Genomic DNA, 7656 nt, shown 5'->3' with positions numbered 1-7656 from the left:
TAGGGTGATGGGAGGTGAACAAAGAAATGTGATACTGAATGATATGCAGAGGGCAGGAAACTAATCTCGGCAGAACAGAACACTATGAACTTAATACCTGGAACACACCATGCATGTGTCACCATGCAAAATCTATACTGCAGAACCTGCATGTAATCCTATTACAGTATTAAACACCCACAGATGAACACAATGTTTATTGTGGGCTTGCTGCAGCAGCATCGAGCACACTGTACAGTAGATATCCTCACTATGTATATCATCTACTATATTCTCCTCAAAACTTTGGCATCTAACTTTTTTCCCCTTTACTTTGAAATGTTTTATAGTTTTTGAAATATTTAACTTTTAAAACTTTAGGTGGCTCTTAGGCCCTCTCCTGTGGCTCCCAGTTGCTTGGGCAAAGAATAAAGGCATAATTTATTATTGTAGTATATAGGCATAAAGTTATTCTATAGAAACACATTTAATGAATGAGACATCTTATAATGACAAAAATCACAAATCATTAAAGTTTGCTTTATTAAATCAAACATATTTTGCGGAACCAGATAGAATTGTAATATTCTTTTGGGCCAAAAATGGCTCTTTCTTTACAATGCACAAATACAATGTTGAGGTAGCCTACTTTTCCTTTTTTGTTACTTCTATGCTCCACTACAATTACAGCATTTTACAGCTTTAGTCACTTGTTAGTTGTTACTGTGCAATTTTTATTATTTATACAAAAATGAATACAAAGTCGATCTACAATGTGACGTGTTATGAGCTTTCTATGTATTTGAGTACTTATACTATATTCAAAGTATATTTGATGCTAAAACCTTTGTACATTACAAGCTCCGAGACAGGTGCTCCCAATCTGATCAACTGGAGGCAAGTCTACAGACAGTCAGACACCCACACACAGAGATACCAAGTCTACAGCCCCCACACAGAACACACATAGATACCAAGTCTACAGACAGTCAGACACCTACACACAACACACAGAGATACCAAGTATACAGACACCCACACACAACACACAGAGATACCAAGTCTACAGACACCCAAAACACAACACACAGAGATACCAAGTCTACAGACACCCACACACAACACACAGAGATACCAAGTCTACAGACACCCACACACAACACAACACACAGAGATACCAAGTCTACAGACACCCACACACAACACAACACACAGAGATACCAAGTCTACAGACACCCACACACAACACACAGAGATACCAAGTCTACAGACACCCACACACAACACAACACACAGAGATACCAAGTCTACAGACACCCACACACAACACAACACACAGAGATACCAAGTCTACAGACACCCACACACAACACACAGAGATACCAAGTCTACAGACACCCACACACAACACACATAAGATACCAAGTCAAACGGAATTTGTAGTTTTTAAACTACTTTTATACTACTACTTGTATGGCTTGAAGTGAGCCCACATTGTTTCTGTAGGAACACTTTTTTCTATTTTGACTTTAGTGTTTTTCATGTGTATCTGTGTAAATAGGGACTATCCAGGAGATCTTTGATTTGATTGATCTTTTCCCTGTCAATTGACCATTGATCTTTTTCCTGTGACTCTCAACTCTCTTGACTCTCATCAACATTCTGAGCCATACAGTAGACCATACAGTAGAGCCATACAGTAGACCTGCACTTGAACCCTACAGTAGCCTCCTAAGTCGGGCTCACAACAACGTGTGTGTTGCAAGTGCAGACCAAGTAGAGAGCCAACTCAGGTCAAGTATTGGGGGTTTACTATTATACAGTCTAATAGGATTTAAGGCTGTACTGTTTTGACTTCCTGATGGTTTGAAGCCTTGCAAATGTGCTGCTTTACTTAGCTGTATACTGATATACTGTACTTGCTGCATGCATTGTCCTTACTGAGGACACTTCCCACATGTAAACATTGTCCTTACTGAGGAGTGAGGACCAATCAATCTCCTCAACATAATCAAAAGCGTTACCGACTACGATTGGTGAATGTGATGTTACATTTATGCACATCACTTGGCAAGGCTAGGTAAAAAAATAAATAATAATAATTGCATATCACATTTCAAATTCAACGCGAACAATGCTATTCAATTGGTTGGAATGACGTGTTCCTTCCACGTGCTGTGTCCAATCGGGTTAACGAAGGTGAAAAGAAGCGGCTTGGTCTCGTCATGCGTAGAAGGAGGCATGAGGTCAGTCCGTTGCTCTCCACAGATTGGCAGAGAGAGTCTAGCGCCCAGGATTACATTAGATAATGGACACTGGGTGAAAAAATGGGTTGCAAACATTTAGGAAAAAGAAACAAACAAGGCAAATCAAAGTGTTGTACATGAAACAAAATAAACACATTATAAAAGGACATTTAATTCAGTAAAAGGGAATGAAAGTGAAAAAATAATGTTAACATACTTGCCTCCTTACAGTAATAGTAAACACCTATTCCGGTCAGGACACAGATTAAAATTACAGTGCAGAAGACTAGTGTAATTAAAGAAATCTCAATATAAGCGGCAAACAGATTATTTTGTTTTTTTTAATTAGTTAATATTCAAAACCATTTTTTGGCAAATCTGTCAGTCCTATATCCACCTTCTCTGGTAAGTGTTTGTCGAGAGAACAGAATGGTGGTCACTGTGGTCAGCCTGATCAAGCTCTTGTAACTGGTAAGACTGGGCCGGTCAGGATGATTATGGGGGTACACAACAAGTTGTTCCGACATGTGCTCAAATCCATGCCATTTGCTATCTTACAAAGTAGGGTGGTTGGATTATGGAGTAACATCAGAATCAGAATACATAGATTTTTTTTCACCCACCTACACATATAGGGGGTTGGATAGGAATTGACAAGTATGGAGCTATATGTATGTGTGTATGATGTAGTTTGTTTTCCTTGTTTGTTTTCCTCACTCAGCCCCACGTCTTGCGTGCGTGTTGTTGTTACTGCCCCTGGCCTTTAATCTCACTTCCCCTCAGAGCTGGTGTTCCAACATAATCCCCTGGCCACCTGCGTCTCTCTCTCTCTCCCCATGCCCTCCCAAGGCAATGTGGCCTCAGCGGGCAGAAGGACAGCGTCATGTGGCCTAGATTCTACTGCCTAAAACCAGCACGCACAGTGAAATTGGTGACATGCCACCGACATGATTGGTTTTGGCAACAGAGCCTTTCCAGAGACCCACAGAGGGCAGACAAACAAACTACAGTAACATGCAGATTGACTGGAAGTCAAGTGGTCTCTGTGGAGAATTTAAGATAATCTATCTTAAGTTCTTAGTAGTCAAGAATCAAGAATCAAGAGGGTTTGTCGCTACTCATACAGGTTCAAGTGTTGTAAGGTCTATAATATTATACTGTGCTAACCACAACGTAACAAAAATAACAACAATAAAAAGATATTATAAATGTAAAGCCCACGAGCAATAAGAAAATATGCAATAAGGCATAACCATGTACAGATACCTAAATGTATATGCATTGGTCAGTTTGAGTTTTTTGTAATTACCGTATAGATCTTTTCGAGCCTTGAGCCCATGGCATTGACACCACAAAAGTCTGCATCGTCACAAACTGTCAGTTTCCCAGGGTGTTGCCTACATTTGTAGTTGTACTAACTATCACATCCTTCTGAAATAAGTATTGTTACTTGACTTAAATATACCCAACTAGAAGTACACACAATTGTTCAAATCTATTCAAGTGAAATCTATTGAAGTACAAAAGTAGCTTTTTTGACTACTCTGTACTAGAGGGGATAGCTTATGTTTTATCCCTGTTTCTGGTCAAACTGAATGCATTTCTTTTTGGGAAATATATTATATGTATACATAAAGGCATTATCTTTAATCCACCCGACACTGAAAGATATCTTTATTACGTCACTCTCAAATGTTTTCTCCATTGCTCTGTAAAGCAAATCATGCAGCTACGGCATACGCATAAAACAACCCAAGTAACCACAGTATACTACACATCAACTTACAAATGACATACAACTTACTGTACATATAGATACATGTATATATGTAAGTTGTACTGTTTATATGAAGATATGTACCTTATGTTTCAGTGTCGGGAGGATTAAAGGTAATGCCTCATGTATGTAATCTGAAACCTTTATTACGTCACCATCGAGAGCCAGTTATACCCTGGCATTGGTACATATCTTCATTACGTCACTCTCAAATCATGCAGCCACGGCATATGCATAAAACAACCCAAGTAACCACAGTATACTACTCATCAACTTACAAATTACATATACATACATACAACTTACATATACATACATGTATGTAAATTGTATGTAATCAGAAACTATACCTTTTATTACGTCACCATCGAGAGCCAGTTATACCCTGGCATTGGTACATATAATTTGTTTTACAAAGAGGCTGAGATTTGAGAGTTCGTAGCAGTTGACAGTACAGTACTTGCGCGCTCTGCTTGTGCACTAGTAGGCCATCTATGGCCTACTTGTGTGCAACACACAAGTAGGCACTCGACAGAGTGCAGTTCTAGTTTTTTAATGTTTGTCTTATCTAGACAAACATTAAAAACGCCATTGACAATGGACAGAGTTTAATGTTTGTTTTGTGACTAACACAAACATTAAATGCCATTAACAATGAACAGAGTTTAATGTTTGTTTTGTCTGTCACTGAGCAAATCGGCATATGATGTTATGTTATGATATTGCGATGATGTAATATGATTAGGGTTGATAAAGCGCCCCTCACTTCACATGGATGTGATTTGTTGTATAATATAGGGCTTAAGTCGTTATGAAAATGAATAAATCTACTTACAGTACCTGTAAGGAAAGGCGAGTTACTGCGTTTAGAACGTACCAAAAAATGAGTACAGTACAGTACAGTAAATTGAGTAACCTTGCAGCTACAGTATAGTTGCATTCAGTTGCTTGCATGGGCAAATTGGGCATCTCTGGGCATCTCCATGGCCTCACACAGGTCCTCTGTTATTCACCAGACAATCATAACCGTGGAATGGGGAGTCACCACACTGCAAACGATGTGGGTTAATTTTACTATAGAGTGTAAAATTGACCTGTTAGGGTCCATTATTACTGTGCATGGCAGTTTATTTGTGGGGATGAGAGGAGAGGGAAGAGAGGCAGACAGGACCAGTGGTCCATGGGATAATTAGAGGCAGAATAATGCTCTCCTTTGTGTGGTGGAGCTATTCAGGGAACAGAGAGGAGGACAAACAGCTAGGACAGGAGTGCTCTCTGCGCTGCACATGTAGCCAAACCCTCTGCATTCATTTAACGTCTATACACTGTAGGTATATACAGTTGTACACTCTCTGAAATTAAATTAAAGAAGATTTTGGGAACACTTACTGTAAATACATTTAGCTAGAGTGGTGGCATGTCTATATCTTGTAGCAGTGTTCACCAATACCACCCAGTGATGTATTCTGCCATCACTCGTATGACCTAACATTACTGAAATATATTCTGATGTCACCGTGTGGTGGGAGAACTAAAGTTAGGAGTTTCAGCTTGTATGGGGTTTGTTTATTTATTAACCTTTTTACATGTATCTCTGGAAATAATAATCAGAATATCACCAAATGTGCACTACTCACAGAGAGTTGTTGAATGCAATAAAGCAAAGATTTAAACACTGATTAATTATAGGCAGAAATTGAATAGGGAAAACGGGTTCCATATACATTTCTTTAGCATTTCAAATACTCTCTTTCTATATATTTGAATTTTTTCTTTGAATAACACTGCTAATACCATGCAAAAAAACCATGCAAGGCACCAAGCAGCACATCAGGAGAAATTAGGGGTTTAGTGTCTTGCTCAAGGACACTTCGACACTAACTCTGGGGGAGCCCGGGTTCAAACTAGCAACCTTGCGGTTACCATCCAGCCACTCTACACCTGAGCCACCGCCGCCCCGGTTGTCTTGGCTCTTGCTGATGTTGAGCACTACATGTAACATTCTGGTGTAACACCCGTCTAGAGCCTTCTGCAGAGTTGGCTTCAGTGTCCAGCATTCACTGCCATATAGGAGAACAGATTCTGCCGTCGCGTAGAAGAAGCTGAGTTTGATTTGTCGGGGAGGTTGGATTTCCATACACTGGCCATGCCATTCAGGGCCCTCCATGCACTTTTAGATCTTTTGAGTCAACTCTGTTGAGTTGACCCATGAGCCCAAGTACTTGAAGTCATTCAGAGCAGTGCCTCCTGCTGTGAGAGGTGGATGTTCCGTTTGGATGTTATAGGTGATCACCTCAGTTTTCTTGGCATTCAGCCGAAGGCCAACCTTGGCACACTCAGACTCCACTCTGCTCAAGAGCTCCTGTGCTTGCTCCATGTGGTTGGAGAGCAGGCTGATGTCATCCGCGTAGTCTTCATGATGCATAATAGAATGATATTACTGATATCTGATATTACTGATACTGATGTTAATGCACTATCATGCAGAAATATCATCTATTACACATAAATTAAGGCATGTCTGAAGTGGTTGCTCAACTCATCCACAGTGGTACACTCAATCCCTTTCTCGTTCTTCTTGTGGACATACAAATGAGTGGATAACCTCTCTACGGCTACAGCAATGACTCCTCAAGATGTGTGACTTTCCTCCAAGTGCTTCTGAAATTTTGTGACACTGGTTATGTAATAGAAAATGCAGAAAGCATAGCCTTGTTGCCAATGCTTGTCAAGTACCTCCTGTAATTTGGTACTTTTGTATGGTCCTCCATCCCAAATTGTGCCACTGCTTTGTCTGACAACAAAATATGTGAATGCCATAAAAAAAAGCTCCTCCAGAACCAGCCAAGAAATGAGACAGACATGAAAATTGTAGAGCAAATACTGTTGCTGAAGATCTTGTAAGCACTGTCACCACTCACTTTGCCTCTGAAAAGGTGGCAAAAGGTTTGTTGTGTTGCCTCTAAGATGCTCAACATCAAAAACAACATAGAGCAGTTGCCTAGCAAAAACATTTCGGAGAACCAGAGAAAAGAAAACCCCCAGTAAACACCTGCATTGAAAGATAAGTCTGACATTAAACATCTTCATTTGAAAACAATTCTGGTCTGACATCAGTGAGATGACACTTTTGCCATTGTGTGGCTATTATGTAAGTTGCAGCATGGCTCAGCTTCTGCCCTAATGCACAAAGGTATGTACAGCCAAACAGGGGTTTGTGCCAATCAATACAATCTGTGAAAAGCTGGGGAATGCCAGTGCCTGAACGAGCTGTGATACGATGAGCCGATTTATTTTTTAACAGGAACAACAACTGTAACATTTCAGAAACACTGAAATGCAATGAAAAGGCCCAAGTCACTTTGGCGTGACAAAACTCTTGAGTCATTGCTTGTAGCCAAGGTTATATGTATACCATTCTGTATGGCCACAAGAAGAATGAGAATTAAGGGGGTTGAGTGTGTGGATGAGTACTGTATGTACAAGGCTGGCTACTACCTCATACAGTACATGCCTGCCTCTCAACCGCCCCTAACTGAAGATTCATTTAGGCGTTTAGGTTGTGCTTTGTTCTACCTCGGGTAGGGATATTTCAACTTTTGGGGGCCTTAGTTCTTAATACTGAGGATTTTGCTGTGTGAATAGTATCCTTTC

Source organism: Protomyctophum bolini, assembly GCF_963924005.1.
Source record: "Protomyctophum bolini genome assembly, chromosome: 11".
Classification (NCBI taxonomy): domain Eukaryota; kingdom Metazoa; phylum Chordata; class Actinopteri; order Myctophiformes; family Myctophidae; genus Protomyctophum; species Protomyctophum bolini.
Note: the sequence above shows the minus strand (reverse complement) of the source record.